Here is a 24439-nt window from a genome sequence, read left to right as displayed (position 1 = left end):
AAGATGGATTTGGTTTACAGTCAGACAGGGACTTGTGAACTTACGGAGAGAAAAATCTTTCTATGAAAATACTGAATGCGTGTACAGTGGCATACAGTTGCTAATTTGTGATTCAAGATCCAGACTCCAGAAGAAATATATGAAGTTTTAAATATTCAGTTTCAGACTTCATTATTTTCAATACTATTGAATTGCCATTTTTCTAACAGATATTGTGATTTTGATTTGGTTTGCAATTCATTTCTGAAGGTAGGCTTTAGTTGAATAATTATTTCTATCATTAGAGCTGGAAGATAATATGGCCAAAAGGTTACCACATTAGACTGATTGTTGCTCTGTGAAAGTTGAAGTAAATTGTGGTTTTGTAATGTTCATACAGAAGAAAAAAACATCAGATATGCTCCAAAACACATACTCTAAATGGCAGCCTTTGTGATTTGTGGTGCGTTGTTTTACATTGCGAGTTATTCAATACTAAAAAACAATGAATCATTCAACCCAGCTATGATGTGTCACTGTAGGTGAGCAAAAAACACAGCGCGTCACATGGATATTAATATCATTGCTATTCCTTTGTGTGACAAGACTCCTGCTGTGCAGCTAAGCATTATTCAAAACTACAGATCTTCATTTACAATCTTCATTACCTTTTCACTGGCTTTAACTCTTATAATTGACAATGTAGTACCATATTTCTGTGTTGTATTGAGAAATTGAAACTCCTGCAACACTTAAATACAATATGTATGCAGGATACAGATACATACACAGAAAAATACTATAAAAATGATGTTATCACAAAGATTCATTCAGGATTTTTTTTTTGTTGTTGAAAATATTCAGCTGAAAAATCAAGAGCTTGTTTTAATTATGAATCGATTTCTTGACAATTCATTTAGTAATCCATGAACAATCGATGCAGCTCTAAAGCCCACGATGTGCACCGACTGCTGTATAGTTGGCACTAGTGTGGATCCGAGTGAAGACGCCAAGTATGTAGTAAAAGCAGCATAATGGCAGTCAACTGAGGACATGACACGAAGAAATGTCATTTGACTGATAATGACCAGCCATAAACCTCCAGTGAAAGGGATATCCATAAATATAAATGCCACAGAGAGCGAGAATGAGGAAGAGGAAGGCTTGTCGAGCTGTCACCAGGTTCGACGTGTCGCTGACGGATGGCCAGTGAGACACGCGAGCAGCTGACGTCTGCAACCCAAAACACGAGGACGCCTCAGCGATAGGGACGTGATGAAATATACAAGGTTTCTTGAACGCATTCTCACCTTAACTTTAACTACAGCCCCTGCAGAGTTGATGAAATTTACCAGGATCCCTGAATGCACCTTGTACCATATTAGCTGCTCCAAGATTCCTGAAAGGACAACTCTGGGTCCACATTCAGAGAAATTCGACAACCTTAAGTTCTCTTTCAACATTTATTTCAGAAACTCACTCATTGACTCGTGTTTCAGGAAAAGCTAATTAAGTTTCAAAGAACCAGGACTAATTCTATCACCTAGAGTTTGGCTAGATTGGCTTAAACGGGATTGTGTGAACTCATCTGACAATGGTTTGAATATAACAGACATTTATTTATACTGTATTGAAAAGTTACACAAAAAGTGTGCGTTTGCACTGTATCCTTCAAAAGCCAAGAAGCAGAAAAGCAATACATATTGATAGAGAGGACACAGAAAAGAAAACCCCCCCAGATTATAAACTGCATTATTTTATTCCTCTCTTCTCCCCATATATTATCGTTTTCCCTCCCTTCTCGCGTCCGTTGGCTATTAACACGAGCAATGAATATTCATCCGGTGCTTTAATCTATAGCTGAGCTCATTTAGAGGAGGTGTGTTTGTTTTACAACATGGAGGAGAGCTCGAGAATGCACTGTACATGAGCGGCAAGACAATAAAGAGTGCGGTCAGGCGTGTTTTGATGAGTATGTTGATGTTTGCATTGTGAGCGTATGCTAAAGCCTGAGAGAAATTATAATGAAATAGTAAAAAAAAAAAGCCAGTTCCATAAATATGCACTGGAAGAGACATCGCATGCAAAGACATGGCATCCATCCATCCATGCAGAAGACATGCACATGCTCTGCAAAAACAACAGGGCTACAACTAATGTTTATTTTTATTATCAATTAATCTGCCAATTGGGTTGATTTGTCCATAAAATGTAAGAAAATGCTGAAAAAATGTTGATAAATGCAAATGTTTACATTTTAAAAAAGACTCCAACTGATTAGATAATTATTAAAATAATTGGTGGGGAGTTTGTGGTCGATTAACCAGAGTAATGGTTTTATTGGATTCAGAGGTCATACTCATTTTCCAAGGTCGATTTGAAATACTTTTCAAGCATTTTTAATGTCCACTGTTTTTGCAGCACCTTATAGCACCTTTTTATAACTCAAAATTAAAAAAACAGCTATTTGCTACAATGTCAATGGAATTTTTAGGCACTTAAACCGAAATTCTAGCACATTTCAAGCCTTGAAAACACAACACTAAACTATTGGTATCATTCCAGCGACTTCTACATTTCTGTGTGTAGGTGGTGAAAGAAGTGTGGACTTTAATACCTGCAGGTCTGAGTGACTGAATGAGGTCTGCTGATTTGGACTGGCAGCAGTGAACAGACAGACTCCTGCAGCTCTTCAGCCACTGCAGGAGAAAAATAACTTTCGCTCTCTCCCTGCTTCTCCTCTTTCCACGCTTTTCTTCCTCCTCCTCCTCCTCCTCGTCTTGTGCTTTTTTTTCCCCCCTTCAGTTGACGCTTTCTCGCTCTACGCTTGCATCTCAGACAGTTTGTCTTTTTCTGCTGTGCTACAGCTCCTATAATCTGATCCTCCTCCTCCTCCTCCCTCCATCCTCCTTTCTTCACCCCTCCCACCCCGACGCTGCTTGTGTACTTCAATGCGTGTGTGTACGAGAGTCTAAAGTGTGTTTGAGGTGTCACAGCAGCGCGGTGTGCCACAGCGGGGTGTCGAACACTGCCGCCTCTCTCTCTCCACTTGTCACTCTTTCCTCTCTCTCCGTCTCTGCATCGAGGAAGCTCACGCCTTTGCCAAATGGGTCCCAAGCAAATAATAAGGTGCCAGTGGAGAGCGGTGGTGACTGAGATGTGAGCAGAGGGAGGCAGCCTGAGAGACTTGTTCCCATTTGGTGTTTGGGAGGCAGACGGGTCACACTCCATCCTTGGTGACGACATGCAAGGACGTGCGTGTGTGTGTGTGTGTGTGAGCACATGACGGTGATGAGTGTTGCCGAGCCTGCGCGACGGACCCACTGCGCATCAACTGGTGCGATAACATGCCCACAAGTGTTTTGCACGTCTGTACGTACATGTGTGCATTTGCCTCTCATTTAAGCGGAGACACGGTGTGAAAGTAAAGTAGGTTACGCTCATTTCTTTTTTCTTTTCTTTTTTACCATTTCCCCGGAGTCTCAGTTTTCGCTGCCTCTCACTCTTCCTCTCCTCTGCTCACTCGGCACAGCAGCATGGAAAATGAATAAGACAGCGGCAGCTCGTTTGATCCTTTCTCTCAGCCTGCGCTATAATTTGAGACGGGAGGGGAGCGACGGACAAACGTAAACCCACTTTTAAAAAGATGACGCCAGCCCTAACGTGGCGACATGTCGCCGTCAAGCTTCGTCTCTTTTCCTTTCTCCCCCGAGCGCAGTTTTCACCAAGATATATCCCCACGCTCAATACTCATCTACTTTTCACCTAAATCATGGCGTCTGTGTGTGTGTGTGTATTGTGAGTCCCTTTTTAGTGTGTGGGCAAGGCAGCAACAGCCCTCTGACCACAAGGAGAGGACAAATCCTTCGCTCATAAACCCATAATCTTTATAGCTCCCAAGAAGAATGATTGCCCTTTCAGGCCAACAGTAGGAGCAACCAAGGACTGTGAAATACGATTCCCAAATTTGATTGTGCGGTTGAAATTGACAGCTGAGTTACACCGCTAAATATTTAGTCTGATGTTTAGTCTGACTCTAACTTCGGAGCATATGCTAGCGCTGCAGACTTGGGCCAAATCAAGACTGAGCAGCATCGAGTGTAATGTGCGACTTCTAATTAGAAACAAATGTCTCTTACACTGAGGTCATTTTCAGATAAGTACAGCGCTGATGAACTCTCTGCGTTTCTCACTGTGTAGCCGTGTTTGGATCGCTCGTATTGCCAGGCAACATTCCCACCCTGCACGCAGGAAGTGATTTGTTTTATGCCTGCAAAAAACAAAGACGCGCCGACTCACGAGTGGATTCTACTGCTCAAAAACCAAGTGGTTCAACAGTTTGACTTTATGAACACGTCTTGGGCTTTTGCACTTATGGAATTTCAACTGCATGTATTGAGAGTGGCTTATGTTCCGTGTTACCACAGCACTCTCTGAACCGACACACATATAGACAGCAGAGATATACTCCCTCTATCCCAATCTGCACTGCAGCTTTAAGTGCAATGTCTTCTTGATATAAAACCAAACCACTCAGAGGACAACAGTTGTCAGAAACACCAAATGACAATGCTGAAGTCGATGAGTGATCCTAGATTATGGCTGCTGGCCTCTTGGAAGCTCTGTAATTAATTACAGTAGCCAGTAATAATTAGGACTGGGCACCGGCAAGTGGTTGCAACAGAATTTGAAAAACTGGCAGCTGATTCGGTGTCTGTGTCCGGCCTCTGAGCCCTGTGGGGCACGGCCACGCCACGTTAGCACCTGCTCCCAAACTGTGGTATCCAACAGCTTTCAGCGTGTGTGTGCATTGGGTTGCTGGCATCAGAGCTGGGTGACATGGGTTGTTAGGCGAGGGAGGGAAGATGGGCACAGTTTGCACTGACAGGGTGGTTGATTAACAACAATGCGCCAGCGTCAGCCACTATCCTCTCAGGCTTAGTGAACTGTGGAACGGTGATTCAGCCGTGATAGCTTTATGACTCCAACAAAGGTGTCTCAGGGCTCAACATTAAGGCTTGTCCACTTGTCCCATACAAGTCGTTTTTTTTAAAGTTAAAAATCATAAAAAGTGTCTTTAATGTGTGCTACTAATTCACTTCTTTATATAATAAAGTGTTTTAACTGCCTAAAAAAAGAAGAAAAATCTCTCATCTGATCCAAAGTGAGTGAGTGGATTAATGACCATATTTTATCACGCACTTTCTTGATTTTATAAACAAGCTGGACAGGCTGATGAATATAATGACGTGTAATGCGGGTGGTCAAAATTATTTTTACCAGCATTCTGCGTGAAGGTCAGCCTCTTTTATCCAAAACATCATCAGAACAAGTAGTGTTTCAAACAGCGGTTATCCAACATTATGTATGTCAATAAAAAGAATAATTATAAATTCCATCCACCAACAGGAGCCCACAGGAAGTTCAAAGCACCGATGAGAAGAAATCTTGCGGCTACTGTTCATTCTTTTCAACAGCGTTGAAACAATCACAGTCACAAACACAGAATCACAGTCATTATATATTCATATTCCCTCCTGCAATTATCCATAAACGGATGCCATAAAACCAAGAAAAAAACACTAACATGTGACCGTTGCGCCCGACTGTGCCTATTTATGACACCCTTACCATTAATTCATCACACATAGCTCATTTCACTGCAGTAACATCTCAATCATCATAATTAAATGTCAGAGGGAGGATCAATGATTGATCTAAAGAGCTTATTATGAAAGGCACTTTACAAAAGGCTACAGCTCGCCATCAAATGAACGTGGAAGTAAAGAATGTAATGTCAATTTTACAGAATGATAACAAAATATGCCTTAATGTGATCAATGTTAACTCATCATCCACACACACACACACACAACGTATTAAATGTGAACAGTGGCTTCCACGCAGGTCGACCGTGTTGTCATGGCAACTCAAAAAAGTGCAACGTGTTCACACAGTGAGCAATTACAAATATGCTCTTACTATTGAGGTCAATATGTGTTTGTGCAAATGAACGGTACATATTCGTCTAAACCTCTGAGAGCTCACTGTGCAGTTTGCACATCTGCCCACACTTCTGTTTGTTTCTGTGTGACTCCATCGCTACGTTTAATTAGGTGAAGAGCGACTAACACACGCAGACACTTTGGCTTGTAACCTGTAAACCTGTCACAACTGGGCTGCCTTTTTGTAATGTTTTCTTTTAATTACAACATTCACTTTGATGTGCCTTCTAGTTGTTGGTGGTGCTTTTCTTATTGTATTTCCAAACGCTGATTGTCACTGTTGTAATGTCTTTGAGATATGCAGTGTGGCAATGACCAGAATCAGAATTGATTTAAAAAAGTGTCATGATACTGTCAGACAGCCAAGATAATTGTAACATTTCACTTAAAACAGTGTTCATCTGTCTGGGTCTAACACTGTTTTTTGATCATTTTTTGCTGTGTTCATGCATAAAGCATGAATTTTGGCAAGATTGTGTATTTTCATTTGATCTTGTTATCTCCAGCTCAGCTCCTACAGTAAAGCTTAGATACATTGTTGTCAAACAAGTGTTACGCTTGGACCGTTAAGAGCAAAAAATTTGCCAATTTTTGCTCTACATACTCTCACCAGATGGCATATGGTATATGGAGAAAAAAACATGCTAGAAAAGCCTGGCATTTAAAGGTGAAAATCTTTAAAAAAAATATTTGTATTTCATATCAATAATAAGGTCAGATGTAGGCGACAAAATCAGCTCAATGAAAGTAGAATAAAATAATGAATAATATTTTTGTACAGCTCGATTTTAAGAAAGCACATTTTTGTCCTTAGTGGTATGAGTGTGACTAACATTAGACCTGACCCTAAAGGTACAAACATACTCATAATATTAAAAGTTTTATGTGAAGTTAGACTTGGAAAAATCATGTTTGCTCTGCAGTAGTGACCTCTGCTTTGTACACAAGTCGGTTTCTTTATTGAATCTATGTTAAACAAATGCTTCCCACGGGAAAATCCAACATTTCTGTTGCAGATGCTAAGAAGAAAACAGTATCACTACTTTGACTAGATCAGCAAAGACCAAAGCTTTCTTATAATTTACCTTCCTCGCCTCAATGCAAAAACTGAGATCATTCCCAAAAATATCAGGCATAATCACACCACAGTTTGAAATAATCTCCCCAGATTCTCCACCATCTTTTCCCTGCTGTTTTTAGTGAGAGCTCGGCCGTCAGGCTGGGATCACTAGCATCTGGCAAAGCCTGCTTGAAGACACATGGAGCGCTAATTAGCATATCACTGCACACCATCACGAGGGGGCTCATTTGTTTTTGCCAAATCAGTGACTTTGTTCTTATTTTTTGTATTCTGTTTTTTGCTGTGATGCTATACGTGTGTGTGTGTGTGTGTGAGGGGGGAAGGGGGGAGGGGTTGAATGAACATTTGGTGAATGCTCCTGCACCACAACATAATTCAGTTAGTGGCTGAACAGAACAGCCTGACAAACATGTGAGCATTCTGCCTTCACCCCAACCCACTCACCTTCTGTTTCAAAGAACTTAGCCAGGACTGCTTTGTTAAAGCTGCAGTGCACATGATTTGATTTCATGTGTCCTTCAGTATAGTACATAATCTAATTTGTCAAATTGCACACTATATTTTTCATCTATTAAGGCAACTGAAGCTACAATGATCATTTTTTTCCCCATTATTATATATTCAGGTTTATTTATTTGGCCATGGCAGTCATTTTCTTTAACTGGTGGACAAAAATGAAACGCTTGAGGACATTTTGAGGCTTGGGAAACAGTGACCATCATCTTAACACATTGTCTGGGCAAAACATCATCCATCTTCTACCGCTTTATCCTATCCCTTTAGCCAATCCCAGCTAGTTAGGGGAATAGGCGGGGTACACCCTGGACAGGATCATCACAAGGCCACATAGACTCACACCTCACACAAATTTGCCTAATCCCCAAATCTGCATATTTTTAGACTGTTTTAGACTACTCAATTAATTGAGAAAATAATAACCAATGAGTAATACTACTTAGCAGGTGCCCTACATACATTCTAATTTTTATTTCGACTAGGTACGGCTTCATTTAAGATTGCGGGCTTTAAAATACTGCAATATCTCGTTGCTAACGGGGATACTTGGAGAAATGATCAAAGAAGAAGTACTCTTTACATTGTCACTCTTAATGACAATGTAATTCAACGGGAAATTCTGGCGACGCAAAGGTTAAAGGGAAAAACCATCCAGCTCTGGATTAAGACCTTCACTTCTGCACCTCATGGTAATTAATGTATGACTAGACTTTAATTAGCAGGAAGACCGCCTCACATTACTCACTGTCATTTATACTCAGCTGCAGATGTCCATACGTTTATTGCAAGGTCGGCACGAGAGGCCGAGTCACTGCATCGTCGGTAAACGACGCGGTTTGCATCTTCAGCCGCTGGGTCACTAAAAAAAAATAAAAGCACTGTGTTTGTGGAGTCATTAGTTAAAAGGCATCGTTCTCGATCAGGTCAAAGCTGCAAGGGATTTCTACTTTACATGTCTGCCTGTGACTGCATATGTGTGTGTGTGTGTAAAGTGTGTAGACCAACACTGAGAATAATTAACTCCAATGACCTGGACACTGCAGGGATGGGGTAACCACTGTGAGTGAAAAGTCTGTCAAATAGACTGGTCATCACATGCCTCAGGCAGCAGCCACACACACACACACACACAGAGTACGCTTCCATTCACAGTTAAGCCGAGCAACACAGCGCTGTTTAATTAGACGACTGTCCTTGTCTCAGTGTACAAACATTTGCGGGGGGGGTGTTACTCAATCTGTTGAATGAAGTGTGTCCACCTCTGCTGCACTAGGTGGCGATATGGTAGTTGGGCTTGTGAGTATAAGATGTTTTGTGGTCGACCTGATCACCTCACAGGCGTTTGTAGCATAAAGAGTGACATTCCGATCCCTCCTCTTTAAGTGCTGGGTTATGTTTGACGTCATATTATGTTAAAGGTGGGGTTTATGTGTATGGGGACGTCTTGGGAGCCAGGGCCAAGTGGAAAGGGAACTTGGCTTGTAACTGGTGGGTTGCCAGTACCCCTTGAGCAAGGTACCCAACCCCCATTATTCCCAATTCTAGGAAGGTTCCTATTAGAGGATGGGTTACATGCAGAGAAAGAAGTTCCTTAAGGGATTAATAAAGTATAAGGAAGAAAGACACGTTAATAAAGTATAATCTAATCTAATAAACTCAGTCTTGTCAGTCCCAGCATCAACAAGCCTGGCTGTCGTCGTGTTTTTGGAGCAGCTTCTTCTTTTATTGTTATTGGTAGAGCAGTGGTTCCCAAACTCTTCATAGCACCGTAGTGCCCCCTCAGACATTTGACCTCGAGCCAAGCCAAACCCCTACTCCTGCACACTTAAGTGCTGTGTCTTTCTGTCTCAATCTCAATGGTGCGCTCTCCTGTTCAGATGTGGATAAAGCAGCAGGCCCGGCTGTGAATGGATAACACATCCAACTGTCTGACCCGTCAGATTCGGGGGGGGGGGGGAAATAGCTGGGCAGCGAGGTGTGTGGTTATATCACAGGTCACACTGTCCGTAAGAGGTTTGGCGCACAAAAAGTCACGCAACTACAGACATTCTGTTTTATTGTTGTCCGTGCACATGGACCAGAGGTTTAACTTCTTTATCGTGGCCTCAACTTCATGTCGCACGTTAAATATGGTGGCGGAAACCGCCTGTAATCTGAGATTAACTTCATTCAGGTGAGAAAAACAATATCACCAAGATAAACCAGGCTTGTAATGCAAATGCTAAGACAATTTAAAGTTATAGTCACTGTAGAAAATCTCAAATTCATCTGTCATTTTGCATCATTTTTGGCGTACCCTTGGGGGTGCGAGTACCCCATTTGAGCATCACTGAGGTAGAGCATGCGCCTCATGCCTGGACCAGTTTGGCTATGACTGAACATGAAATAATTCCATTTCAAATTGTATTGTGTACGTGTGTTTGTTTCCCTTTGAGAATTTCTATTTCGTGAAAAATGGTCCCGTGCATTTTAACGCTCCATGACAAGCACAATAATTAGCTGTACCTCGTGTCAACATACTGACACAGAAAAGCACTTGGCACACGCCTCTCTGATTCACATGGTTCACGAGTGCTTGCAGAAACACACACACACACACACACAGAAGCATATGGCAAGAAGCTGGCTGTTCGTTAGCACCGCTGACATCTCTGACAAATTGACTCCTTTATGTGAGTGGAAGTATGTCGGGGGGGGGGGAGGGGGGGTGGATCATCTCATTCACATGGTCTGAGGGAGAGCACTGCCATTCTGAGACACGTGCACACACACACACACACACACACACAGGAGAGGGAACGAGGTGACGAACGAGCACACAGGAGGAGGGGAGGTGATGGAGGGACGGAAGGATGGAGGGTAGAGGCAAGTGAAGGAGAAGAGGAGGAAGGATGTCAGAGAGACAGAGTTCAGAGGATGAATGGAAGCGAGGACGTGAGCGAGTGAAACGGGAAAAATTGCTGCAGAAAAAGCAGATTGATAAAAAGAAGCTATTGAGAGAGAAGATTGACAAGTGCGAGCGGCGGAGATGTGCAGGAGGGGAGAGGTGAATCCATCTCAGCTCTGTTACCCAGGCTTACACTCCACTTGGGTGGTTCCACCCAAGAAGAAGTAAAAATGTATAAAAAAAAATCACTCACTTTCAACCCGAGTAAATGCAACAACTTCACCCCTCGCTTTCTAACCTATTTCTGGCTGCAGAGGCTCAGTGAAGACTCAAAATCCACAAAACTAACCTGAGGTACATTCTCCAACAAGGATAATAAACATGGGCTCAAGACTGTGATTATAATCGATTCCACGCCGACAAGCACCAGCGCACATCCCGTTCAGTCACTGCAGTTGTGTTCTCGGAGAACCGACAACCCAAGTTCACACCATTTAAGCAGAACCAAATCTATACATGGTGGTGATGAGTGCACAACGCGAACACAAGCAAACACAACAGATGACAACGTGACAAACCCATGACAAAAACAGTCCACGTCAAATCCACCGGTTTTCCTTGTTTTCACCACTACCGTCCTCCTCATCTCACTCTCATCTACAGCTTACATTGACCCCGCTCACTGTTACACTGTTACGTAACAATCACAACACATTGGTGCTGGTGTAAAAGCACAGTAAGAGATGGAGAGTCAAAAATGACTCAGACTATTCATTTCACTCCTTCAATCAGTTCTCAATGAACAACGAGACCCAAAGAAGAGGAGTGTGGTGATGAGTCAGCAACATGTGTGTAAAACTCAGCACTGTGTGCGCCCCTTAGTTGCCATGCAACATAATCTTCCCTTAAGTAATTCCCTTAACAAACAAATCCATCCCTCCAGGTACAAATAAACGTCTTAATCACACCGAGGTGTGTTGCCGTGTCATTTAAGGTACGACCCGCTTTCGCTCGGGGGCTGTGCCGACAGAAAGGAAAAAAAAAAAAAAAAAAAGTTAATTTCCAGCCAAAAGCGTGTTCTACAAATGCCCTTTACCTGACATTTCTTCCATTACACCAATTTTAATACAGCAAGTTTTTTTTCTCGCGAGCACAAATATAATAACATATCTGACACAGACAAAAATATCCTTCCAGGATAATATCCACCTCCACAGCTGCAGGAGGCGTTATACTGAGTATACATATATATGTACTGAGTATATATATATATATATATATATATATATAATTAATCGAGAAAAATAATCGACAGATTTATCGATTATAAAAATAATCGTTAGTTGCAGCTCTATGTAAATGTTTGTCACGGTGAAATGAATGCCTTAAAATCAATTAAAATCTCAATCTTTCGGCATTTTATTCTGAAAAACCTCACATCCGTGTATACGTCTATTATGTTTTTGTTTGTGTTTGATTGTGACGTGAAATCTATCCGTTGACAAAGCACACTGTGACTGTTTGTGAACCGCGGGACGTTAATGAAACACGTTTGTTTGCTTGTTAGGTCGAAGAATCGCGACGACAATGTAAACTGGTTGTGTATTCGTCACATTGAAATGAAGGAGGCTCGTCTGTTGTTGCGCTGACAATCTCATTTTCCTCTCGTAACAGGCTGCGCTGTCGGCTTTTTTTTCTTAATCTTGGGCTTGTGTGTGGAATGAGACATTCCTCGTTCCTCTGAGCTGATGACAATAAATTTGAGTGTTAGGGGAAAGAAAGAAAAAATAAAAAATAAACCTGAGGAAGACAGAGATAAATGAGACAGAGGAAATGGAAGAGTGATTTAACAGCCTCACAACTCTTAACTAATTCCTTCAGTGAGGGACAAACACAAAAAAAGCGTGATTCATCGCGGGTGATGAATCTACCGCTGTTGGCAAAGTATTGTCTTCAGCTCGCCATAAAAGAGCATTTCCATAAATGATAGCGCAGTGATTCTACGCTGCACTGCAAATATGATGTTTGAAATGGAAAATTGAACCCATTACAGATCTCTTTGTAAAAGAAAAACAAAACAAAAAAAACCAGAAACAAAACTCGCTGGATTACATCCCATTTAACTGGATTAATATTCCAGAGGGAAGAGGGTGATAGAAATTACAAGATGCTAAACAGGGCAAAAAAAGAAGCAGCAATTTGCATTTAATTACAGCAGTCTTTATGGGAATAATTATTTCATAGCTGACTGATATTTTGCAAAAAAAAAAAAAAAAGTGTTTCATTAAAATGATTTTTTAATCTTAGTAGAATGTCAAGACACACAGAATTCCCTGTGGTAAGTGTTTGTGGGAGCGTCGGGAGCGACTCCGAGTCCCTCAGGAGGAGCCGGGGAGCGCCGCCGGGAGACAGACGTCTGAAATGGAAGGAAGTGAAAACGATCGTGTGCATGTGCAAACTCGCGACATCGTGTGCAAACAAGCACGCACACCTCTGTCGCAGCCGATTTAAGAAGTTTCCTTGTTGCGGCGTGTCGCCATCTGCTTTCTGAGGGGAAACAGACGCTCGCCTCTGTGTACTCAGTGGGGTTTTTTCTTTTTTCTTCTTGTAAAAAAGCCACAGCTTTACTCGGTGTCTGTGTATGAAGCGGAGCATGCCGGATAAACGAGTCACGTGTGCGACCGCACAGATGCTGCATGTAGCTTTTAGCATTTTAAGACTATTTAATTACACACAAAAAAAGCTCCAGTCTTGGATGGGATTATTGTTTGTGAAAACAACACAAATGTGCCACAAAAAAGCTAATATCTCTATAAAGCTATAGACAGCAATATCTTTCATTTGAATGGATGCATTTGATCGTCCAAAGTGAATTTGCAAAGCCGTTTCTTAAAAAGCCCTAATGGATGCGTCACTGACAAAAAAAAAAGCTCTTAAATCCATAATTGCACCTATGACAGGTTTGTGCTTTCGCAGTCTCAAGGCTAAAAACAGGGAACATTTTAATGTCTGTGCTTCCAGGTCATCACCTCTAACTACCTTCTGGTATTGAAGTTTGAATATGAAATGATGGGAGAAAAAAAAAACACATTCATTTACACTGTACCGTTCTCTCTAAACCACATCCTCCACATTTTAACAGTTTTTTTTATTCGTTTTTTGGATGAATCAGGGCGTTTTTGACACGCTCCCTCCTCACGTCCTGAGGAGCCCCGCGGCTGCTCGGCAGAAGCCGGTGAGGAGCCTGTGGCCTGCTGCTGTACAGTGTGTGTGTGTGTGTGTGCTTGTGGCAGCTGCTTATTACTGATGCGGTTTGATAACTTGGCTGTAGTCTTATCTGCGCGGTTGCCGAGGTGCTGCAGTTGCTCAGATATCTTAAAAAATAAAAAAAAGGCGACACAGTTTGGGCGGATGTCGACGTTTGCTCCCTCCCTATCTCTCTCGCGCTCACTCTCAACCACTTTAATCACAGAGATCAGGATAAACGCGGCAGGAATCCAATCAGTCGCCGCAAACGTACAGCTCTGACTATTCACGTTGATGAGAAAACACTGGAAAACACTGAAAACAACATTTACTTAGAAAATACTTGATACTGTTATGGGAAAGGTAATTCCCCTGTGGTTATTAACCCTTTAACACCTAAGCCTCAAAATGTCCTGAACATTTTTACCAAAAAAGAGCCAGAAAATGTCCTGTAAGTAAGTGCTTGTGCCCATTTTTCCAGAATAACTTTCAATACAATGGTAGAAAAAGTTTTATTTAGATAAAAAACACTGTAGTTTTTAATTGTAATATTAAATAACATTCGTTGTTCAAATGTCCAATAACAGGCCCCAAAATAAGGAAACTATGCACAGACGTTTTTCCAACTCTCTCCTCTCTTCCTTCTTGCTTCCTGTAACAGTGTGAGTAAAATTACCGTAATAACCACACGTTGGCTTTGACGTGCAACTTCTCAGCTTTCAGAAACCGAATATGCAAATGTACATGAAAAGACACGTAACGATGTAAGAGAAAGCATCTATGTGCAGTGTCGCTGCAACAATTATTCGATTTTTCAAGTTTTCTGATTTTTTAGCTTCTGAAATGTGAATATATTCCGATTTTAATCATTAAGACTGTGATTTTTGGTCTATGGACAAATGAAGACATTAGAGAACATCATAATTTCCTGCTCTGGAAAACACTGACGGACAGTTTTTCAACGTTTTATGACATTTTACATGTTTTATGCGGCAAACCGGTATGGGATTAACCGTGAAAGTAATCAACAGATTTATCTATGATGAAAATCAGCCCTAATTTACAAATGATAGTTATTCATAATATTAATTAATAATTACAATTAAGAATTAAGTAGATGTTTACACAGTGTATTTTTCTAACTAAGCCTAAAACATTTCTATTTAAAACATGTCGTTGCATTTATTAGCAATTATCGTTGTTTTTTTTAAACAGATTATCTTGAATTTAATTTAAAAAAAATGTGTTATGACTCTAAAGTTTCACTTCCAAGATGTTTGTCCCTTTTCTCAAAGCACGTAAACCAAACTTGACCAAGTGTTGAGTTCGAAGCGCATGAAGATTGATCTACTTGACGCTTGTGCTTTGTTAGTCAGTTTGTGACAGCTGCTGCGGGGAAACATTGAATCTCTGACACTCTGAGCTGAAATCACACCGCGGCCTCTCTGAAGCTGAACCTGCTGCCGATGCCAACGTATAACGCGGTTAGAAACAGCAGGGAGCTAATGTGGCATATGGCGAACGCGCATTGGAAACGGACGCGGCGTGAGTCTCACATGATGTGACGGAGCAACACGGAGTGACAGCAGCCCGGTTTGGTCACTGTGAGATTTAATCACAATCCCATCCTGCAGGTATTTCACTGAAAACTAAAATATGTCCGCCTCGCGACAGCCAGGGCTTGACAAAGAGTCGATGGAACACCAACGTGATTAGGATTCATCCACACGGGGACTATAAATGCCAGAATACAATTGCAGGATAATTCATCCAATGGGTGTTAACATTAACATTAAGCATCTTCAAGCAAAGCTGAAGACGTGTCTATTCACTTTGGCTTTATTTAAATTCCATATTCACATTAAATCTCAGAGTTTCTTATTATTTTTTTTGTTTTAGCTCATGTTTCTTTATTATTTCAATCTAATTTTTCCACATTGTATTCCTTCATGTATATACATATATGTATATATGTACATATGTACGTATATATATACACGTGTATATATATATATATGTGTATATATATATATATATATATATATACATACATATATATATATATATATATATATATATATCTATATATGTATATACAGGTATATGTAAATAAAAATCAGAAAACACATTTTTAGCTGAGTCATGTTTGGACTGTTGATTTCTTCTTTTTGGGAGAACAACATTTGTCACATGACTCAGCACAAACGTGCTCTTAACAGCTTCACAGTTCATTAATGGTCTAAATTGACTGTATCGGACTCATATCGGCATCGGTAGATACTCGAGTTTGTGATACCGGTATCGGTCGCCAAAAAGTGGCATCGTCCCATCCCTATGATACAATAGTTAAATTGATTTGCGAGTTCTATTTCAGCGGAACGAGTGTTTCATCTCATTGCGAAACAAAAGCAATCAGCTGATGAAACGTTTATCACAGCAGCAGAAGAAAATGAGCTGTTAGGCTGCAAACGCTTCTCCTCTTAATTGTCTCTTTCGGGGCTTGAGCAAAAAAAAAGCCGTCACACCACATTGCGCTCTCTAACTTTTACTTATTTATTTATTCATTTATCAGCTCAGTGTTTTAGCAGAAGCAGAGCACGTGGAAATGCTGCACCACCCTGTGACTGTGCGTGCATTGGCATACGCGCTGAAGAGACGCCGACGACGAGCAGTCAATCTGAAAGATTGACCCATCCTGATGAAGAGAGAGAGAGAGAGAAGACCAGGGCGGCGTGGCATCAATAATTATCTGTTTATGTGCTGAAGACTCAGGATATAGTGTATAACCTCTTCATCCATGTAATAGTTTGCAATTACAGTTCGTTATCAGCTTATTTTGTGTGTATGTGTGTGTGAGAGAGAAAATGAGGGGGAAAGAGATATTTTAAATCCATGCATGTGCAGCACACAAACGCCTTTGCGGACACACTCAAGTAGAGCTGCAACGATTGATCGATTATTCATAGACGAGTAAATTAATCAACTATTTTGCTCATCAATTACTCGGTCCGAGTAGAAGCATTCGGATTTTTCGGCCTCCGAAATGGGAATATTTTCTGGTTACTTTTGCTCCATGTAACAGAGAAACCAGAAACCATGGGAATCGGTATCAGTCCAATACTGGTCAAAACCATTGGATCGGATATCAGACAGATATAAATATTTTGCGGTTTCTTTGCTCCGTCTGACAAAGAAATTATAAAAACTGAATATTTTTCAAAACAAGAACATGGTCATTTCCGGGTTTGACAAACACTGAACTTTTTTTAAACCTTTAACACCGAGCATATCGCGGGCGACACGTTTGCGCTAGTGCACTTTGCATGAACATTATTAAGCGACGGTTTGTGCTATCGGTTGCTAACGGTTTCTGAAAGCTGAGCAGTTTATTATTTAATTTAACTCGAGTTGTTGAAGGAAGGTTCCATAGTTTTTGCACATTGAGACGAAAACCTCACCAAACGTTATTTTAAATATGTTTTATACTGTTCAAATTTACCACGCAAAACCTGGTGTTCATGGACAACTACAGTGTTTTGGGTTTTTTTTAAATAAAAAACAGTATGTTAACATGCAGTCAATTGTAAATACCTGCCAGATATTGAAAGTTATACTGGAAAAATGGGCAAAAGCACTTACTCACAGGACATTATCTGTTCCTTTTATGGTTAAAAAAAAGTCAAGACGGACATTTTGAGGCTTCGATGTTGAAGGCTTAAACAACCAATCGTGAAGATAATCGATTAAATCGATGATGAAGATAATCCTTCACTGCATCTCTACACACACACACACGCGTTTTTGTGTCTGTGTGTCACAGAATGGGTTCCATCCCAGTCGTCCTAAAAATAGCAGCAACACCTCTCAGCAGTTACGCATTGTGATGTGTTACATAATCTCTTCAAAAATGCACAGTGAGACCACATCAGCATCAGCAACTAGCTGCTACCTGTTCTGATGCTGCAGCTCTCTCTCTCTCTCTCACGGTCACACAGATTACACACTCTTCTCCATTATTCATGTGGCATTTCAGCCCTTACTAGAAAGTCTGCAGGAAAAGAAAAAAAAGAAAAAAGACTGTGAAGTGTGTGAACAGGTTTTTTTTTTTTCCATACTGCAGCAATTCTCTAGCTGCTAATCTTCTTTTAATAGCAAACTGAATACATTTAATTGGCAATAAAGAACCGTCGCCGCTATCTTTCCATCTCCCGCGCTTCATTTCCTTGTTGAAAAATGTAACCTATTAGCCATCACAGTTACGTCTAAGATGAGGAAATGTGTTGACAAAATGCAGCGACACATTTTATCTGAAAAACCTTCAAGTGTAAAGTGATATATTTTGGGGGGAAAACACCAACAAAGATCTTCTCGCTTTTACCGCCCTCACATCATCTTTTACCTCGGGCCCACAATGTTTCCCACAGCTGGGTGATTACGTTATTAAAGTTTAATATACATTAATGTTTATGAATTCAACATGTACACGATACGAGATAATGTATATAAGTGCTTTGAATTATATATTATATATGTATATGTATATATATATATATATATATATATATATACATACATATATGTATATATATATATATATATACATATATATATACATATATTCACACACATATATGTATATATATATATATATACATATTTTTATTATTATAATAATAAATGGTGTGTATGTATATAGTGCTTTTCTAGTCTGGATAACCACTCAAAGCTGCTTTACACTACAGTTTTGCCATTCACCCGTTCACCTCACACTTTCACACACTTCTGAGTGTATTTTCCATCACTCATGTTTCATACTCATTCACGCGCTGCCGGCATGTAGATTAGGGGAGCCAGGAATCGAACCCCCAACTGGCTTTGAGATAGAAGTTCAGATTCTTAGTGGTGAGATCACGAGTATTAACCTCATAATATGTCGGTGTGTTGTTGTTGTTGTTGACGTTTGTATGTAAATAGCTTCTCACCACTCTGATTTACATACTGATGTAACTCTGTGAGATGCTGACAGATTGCAGTTGTAATTTGGTCCACCACTTCACTTCAATCATTTTGTGATTTTGTGATTTTTTTTTTTTTTTTTTTTCCCAACGTGCCAAATTTGAGCCGTCACTATGCAGAGCCACTGGGTGGCCACTTCATTCCTTTTGGAAAGGAAAAACATTTTTTGGGGGGGGAAACATTTCAGGATTCGGTGACTTTCATTTCATTTCATTGTCGCCAATGAGCCAACACACAGTATGTGGATTAACTATCCAGAAAACACTGTGGTGGGCTCAGCCCCTCTCTCTCTCACACACACACACACACACACACACACACATATGGTGACCGTGAAATACACATACATGCCCCCCCATCTTTTATCATACTGCTGGCCGCCACATGATTCGCTGTTTGCTTTTAATCCAACGAGGTGTGTAATGGCTGCAGTGACGGCGTGTGTGTGCGTGTGTGTGTGTGTGTGTGTGTGTGTGTGTGTGGTTAAAATGACTGCTGCAGTCCCAGCTCTGGAGAACATGGCTCATCTGCAGGAGATGCAGGCTCCAGCGACAGCACCGCGCCCCTTATCTCCCGCCACTTAGCGCTGATCTAAACACCCTGATAGGGGGAAGCTAATTGGAGCCGGTGTCACCACTAGGCCGTTTAAGAGCTGAAATAACTCCAACTGACTGCGGCCAGGCCCCAACATGTGTGACATCATACGTGTGCGGCAGCTCCACATGTACTTGTATTTGGTGCCTCTTTAGGACCGTTTCTAGCACAAACACCGGCCTTGTCAGGACCAGTAGTCCTCCTGCAGACCAAAACCAGGTCCTAATGAGGCAGAACCTCATTCCTGCAGCCATAGGTCACGGTTAAGGTGAGAGGTAATTCTTTGTTTAGGCTGTTCAAATGAATGTCAATAAGAGTCCTTCAAAGGATAGATAGGCAACATTGGTTTTGCACATCTATCCTTTGAAGGACTCTTATTAACGGTGTGTCCTTGTATGGGTATCTTTGGGAGGACCAAACAAGCTGATAAACCCTAGGGAGTGAGGACATTTTGGCTGGTCCTCACGTTCTAACACTCCTTAAAAATGCTTTTCGAGGGTTTATGACTTGGTCTTAGGGTTAGGTGTTTAGTTGTGACGGTTAAGGGGCTAGGGGATGCATTACGTCTATGAGTGTCCTCACTACAAATGTGGCATAAACGTGTGTATTTGTGTGCTCATAACTTGTTTCACTGTTTGATTAAAAACCAAGACGAGAGCTGGAAAAAAAAAAGAAAGAATCTCTCAAGATTGTAGAGACCAGCTGACGTGTTCCTCTGACTGTATCCCTCTGCTGTCAGTGTTTCATCCACCTTTGATTCCTCAGTTTGCTCTTTGCGGTTCACCTTGTAGCCTTAAATCTCTCCGCGGCGGCTTTCATCATTCTTTCTCCCTCTGTCAACCCTTACGACATGCACTTCCACCTTTTCTCTATTTCCCGTCTCTGCTTCCACTTTCCACTCCTCCACTCCCCTGTCGTCGTGGATCGGTGGACGCCTCGGAATCGGACGCGCCACACCGCTGACCACAGTGGTGTTGACACGACTGGTCACGCACACTCAACTCCACCTAAAACAAGGACAAAAACTTGGCGGTCCTGCACTGTTGTAGCCATGGCAACCAGGCAGTGAGCTTTTTTTATTGCTGTCACCTTATAAACTTCAGGCAAAGGACCTTGCTCTACAGAGGCCACCATCTTGCACTGTCATGCTTTTAAAGCAGCCTGAAAACAGACAGACCTGCCAGTGTGTGTTTCTCCTTTCAAACCAGAGGCTTGCAATGCAGAACCAAGAGCACCCTTTCTGGTATGCAAAGGCCACCGTAGTTCCCTGACGCACTCGGGAAAGGGAGCAGTGATGAATCGTCCGTCACCATTAGATGTCACTCATTCTTACACAGGGGACATTTAATGTTGAATATTTTCTAAATGAAGTGCATTATTATTATTATTATTATTATTATGCAGCGTTGTAGTCCCTCTAATGAGGATACATGCACAATTCCTTTCTTCACACACACACACACACACACACACACACACACACACTGAAAAAAAACAGGCCATTCCCAAGCATCGAATTAAATCAGAGATCAAAAACAGCAGCAGAGGAAGAATGTGTTTGTAGACAACAGGAAAAAAGAAGATATGCAGGAGTACAGACTAGATCAATAAAGACATGTGTTTACTATTAACTAGGGGGGCTGTGACAGAGACGGGCCCAGGAGTGGAATACTAGCATGTAATCTTGTAGTGTTATCTTCTCTCTCTCCCCGTGGAGCCGCAAACTCAGACTCTCACTCACTCAGTCACGCCTCGGGTCATAAAGAAACATGCAATAAGCAGGTGTCAATCCAGTTTGAGACTATTGACCGGGGGGGGGGGGGGGGGGGGAGACAGTGGAGACAGTGGAGACGGACTGATGGAACGGATTTGCATTCTGCAGCAAGGAGAGGAGGAGAAACGTTGTGTTTCGTAACAAGAGTTGGAGCTGCACGATATGGTCAAAAAAGCTGATTTTAACAACATGTAAGTAGTGGATATGTTTAGCACACGAAAAAAAACCACATAAAAATCATGATCATTTGAAGTTTATGTATAACTATCTTGCAATTGCGGATTTTTTGTAGTTAATCGAGCAGCCCTACTACTGTCAGCATACTGAATTACGTTCTGTTCCACATCTCCTTCCGCCTAACTTTTCCAGACAAGAGGACAGCGCTCAGTAGTACCGTTGCCCAATTAGTGCAGTGCAACAATTTTGTTTGTTGACGTCCACCGGCCATTACTCTCAATTCCAGTATTGATGCGTGTGATTATTCCTGAGCTAAATGCACTGCTGTTCTCTTTAAACACAGCCCAAGGGCCATTTGTAAAAAGAAGCATTTTGGCACGCACGCGTCTCATATTTTATTTGCGTAATGAATATGGTGTATTATTCATTTGTTACGCTTGGTAACATTCCCAAAAGTAACTGAGCTGGAATGATAAGAGAATGAAACCGGTGATTGAGACAAATGGAGCTCCACCGCTCAGTGTGTAGTAACAATGCATCAGCCACCAGCAGCAGGCATGTTGTTCCAAAAAGGACGGATGGAGAAAAACGGTGTGGAATTACTGTGCCTCACCTGCGCTGCTCAGGGTGAGTCAGGACCAAAGCTCTGGTTTACATTCCACTACATCAAATATGGTCACTGTTACTTCTCAAAACAATTACATTAATAAATGTTACACAGAAAAAGTCAGGGAGTGCACACAAATTATGTGAAAGTGCAAATTAAACAAGATTAAAGTACAGTATCTTAATATGCACAACAAACACATCAATTGAATGCTGAATTAAAATACTAGTCGCTGGGAAAGAAAGTAAAATAAACAATAACAATTGCGATCTAACTAATGTCAGACCCTAAAAATTCTCCACTAATTTTAATATAATCTAAAACCATCACTGGTTTTATATATATATATATATATATATATATATATATATATATATAAACACTATAAGAATCAATTTAAATATTTAATAAAGTCAGATTACATTGAATATTATATTAAACATGTTTTATTATAAGAAATACGACAAAGGAAGTCTTCCTGATGGGCACTTTGTGCAGCCAACATTCACACCAGATGCAGCGCTACAGCACTTACGGTGCGTAATTGAATAGGAAATAAAAGACCGAAGAACTTTGAGTCGATATGAATCGATTTCATTTTCCTTGTGGACTGTGCATTGTTCCTTTTAAACATATTGACCGTGTTCAAGCAGTTCACAGACATCTCTCACTGAGCAGGTTAATGAAGAGCTGTGTCATGTGCCGTGATGACATGATGCAGTATGTACAGTAAAGTGTCATCTGCTTGGACTTTAAGGGAAGTCTAAGACAATATTGGAACTCCTCCAGACGTGTATCCATTCTTCATCGGTCGGATGTCTGTGTTTGCACCACTCAGCTCGCTACAGTACACTTTGGAACATTACACCCTAATTTGGCTTACGTTTGGACTGCGGTCTTGAATTCTCTCTCTCGCTGTTGTAGTTTTCTTAAATTCCTGTTGTCACCCAGAAGTGATGATTTTCTGTCAACCAATCAACGGACTGGAGTGTCTAGCTCCATGTTTTAGGTGCCTGACCTCCACAGCAGAAGGGGGAAAGTACGAATCCAATAACAACAGTAAATAACTGTGTAACGTACCATACTGTACTTTTGGTGAAAAATGGGCTTTTGTTATGTAATCTACTGGGCAGTCTTTCCAAAAAAAACAGTGGGTCCCATTTGCACCAGCATCCACGATAGTGTGGGTGTGGGTGTGGGTGTGTGTTCGTTCTGTTCTTCTTCAGCGTAGCAACCAGCGCTGGACCAACTGACATACCCACGCAGATACACCTACACACAATGACTTCTGCTGCCTTCTCTTCAACTTTTAGAAAGGCACTGTGTTTTTCCAGAGATTTGAATAGTTGAGCCATGTTCCCATTATGATACAATCTGGTTTGGTACGGTACGGTGTGGTTTTGAGCGGTAAAGCCCTCTGCCAGGCCTGCGTTTCAACAGCATCACTGAGATACGCAGCACGGCATTGTACCTATAACATCGACTGCCATGGGTCTAGCTCCACTCGTACCATTACTCTAGGGGCCCAAGGGAAGTATACAGAAAAATGGAACAGCCGGGGCTGATTATTTTGGTAATGGAAAATACGTACCGTACCGAAGCGTTCCACTCGGTCGGAACACGCCAATTTGGGTGGGACTCAGAGATAGATTGCGGACGCCATTTTAATCCTCAAAAATACATCGGCAATCTGACATACAATAAGCTTAGGATATTAAAATAGATCCTCATTTGAATTCATTTATATAGTACACGATACGGTTTCTGTCGAGTCTTCAGCCTCTTATAGAGTATCGTTGATGACCAAGGTCAAGCTCATCCCAGAGCCTCTGTGAGCATAAGACACTCAAGAGCAAGCCTCACATGTATGTGCATGTACATGTCCGCACACTAATGCATGTACAAGACGGTAGGCCTCTGAGAACATACATTCATGGCACGTGCAAGTACACATCTGTTGGCACATGACAGAGTTGCCCTTTTCGCCTGCTCCCGTGCACATGTGCCCAAAATGCCTCATTGCATATTTTATACGTGCACTAAACTAATGATGGCAGAGACCCAGAGAGTATGGCTCCAATTACTCAGGTTTCCACTGCCGAGTCATCCGGGCAACCGCGGAAGATGCGGTTACTTCCACGAAACCTCCTCACCCCCGTTTCCCGCTGCTTCCCCCCGCCTCATCCCTCCATGTTTGCTCCCTCCTGCATTGGCCAGTTGTGACCTTGTGCTCTACCTGTCGCTCTGACAGGAAACCTCCTCCCAATCTCCCTTTGCACTACCCTCTCTGCCACTTTAAGTCTGTCTGCCTCCGCATCTCATTAAGTGCTCGCCCCATGTCTATATATAGTAAATTGATGTGGGCAGAAAGCAGAGCGTAGTGCAGTATGGGGGAGCAGTATTTAAATGACTGTGTCGCCCTGCTGTTAGATGTGGAATGCTGCCACAAACCACCACTATGAATATGCAGAGCAGCTACAACGATGTGTAATTTACACACAATGTGTGCTTTGGAGTAAATATGTGTGTGTGTGTGTGTGTGTGTGTTTGTGTACAA

The 24439-nt window shown here is 41.5% G+C and overlaps 1 protein-coding gene across 5 annotated transcripts in view; it reads right to left on the bottom strand.

Moving 5' to 3' along the window:
* The window catches only part of nlgn2a (neuroligin 2a), a 168882-nt gene that overhangs the window by 113258 nt on the left and 31185 nt on the right, over positions 1-24439 (bottom strand). Inside the window, exon 1 of one of the 5 annotated variants that reach the window (XM_058624879.1) lies at positions 8327-8387. The exons of the other annotated variants lie outside the window; for them this stretch is intronic. The gene's annotated coding sequence lies outside the window, so the exon portion shown is untranslated. Of the gene's footprint in view, positions 1-8326; positions 8388-24439 lie in introns of those variants that run through there. 5 annotated transcript variants of the gene reach the window in all.

This window comes from Solea solea, chromosome 3 (genome assembly GCF_958295425.1).
Source record: "Solea solea chromosome 3, fSolSol10.1, whole genome shotgun sequence".
NCBI classification, from domain to species: domain Eukaryota; kingdom Metazoa; phylum Chordata; class Actinopteri; order Pleuronectiformes; family Soleidae; genus Solea; species Solea solea.
The sequence above is the reverse complement of the archived record's forward strand: the minus strand, read 5'-3'. Positions and strand labels throughout refer to the sequence as shown.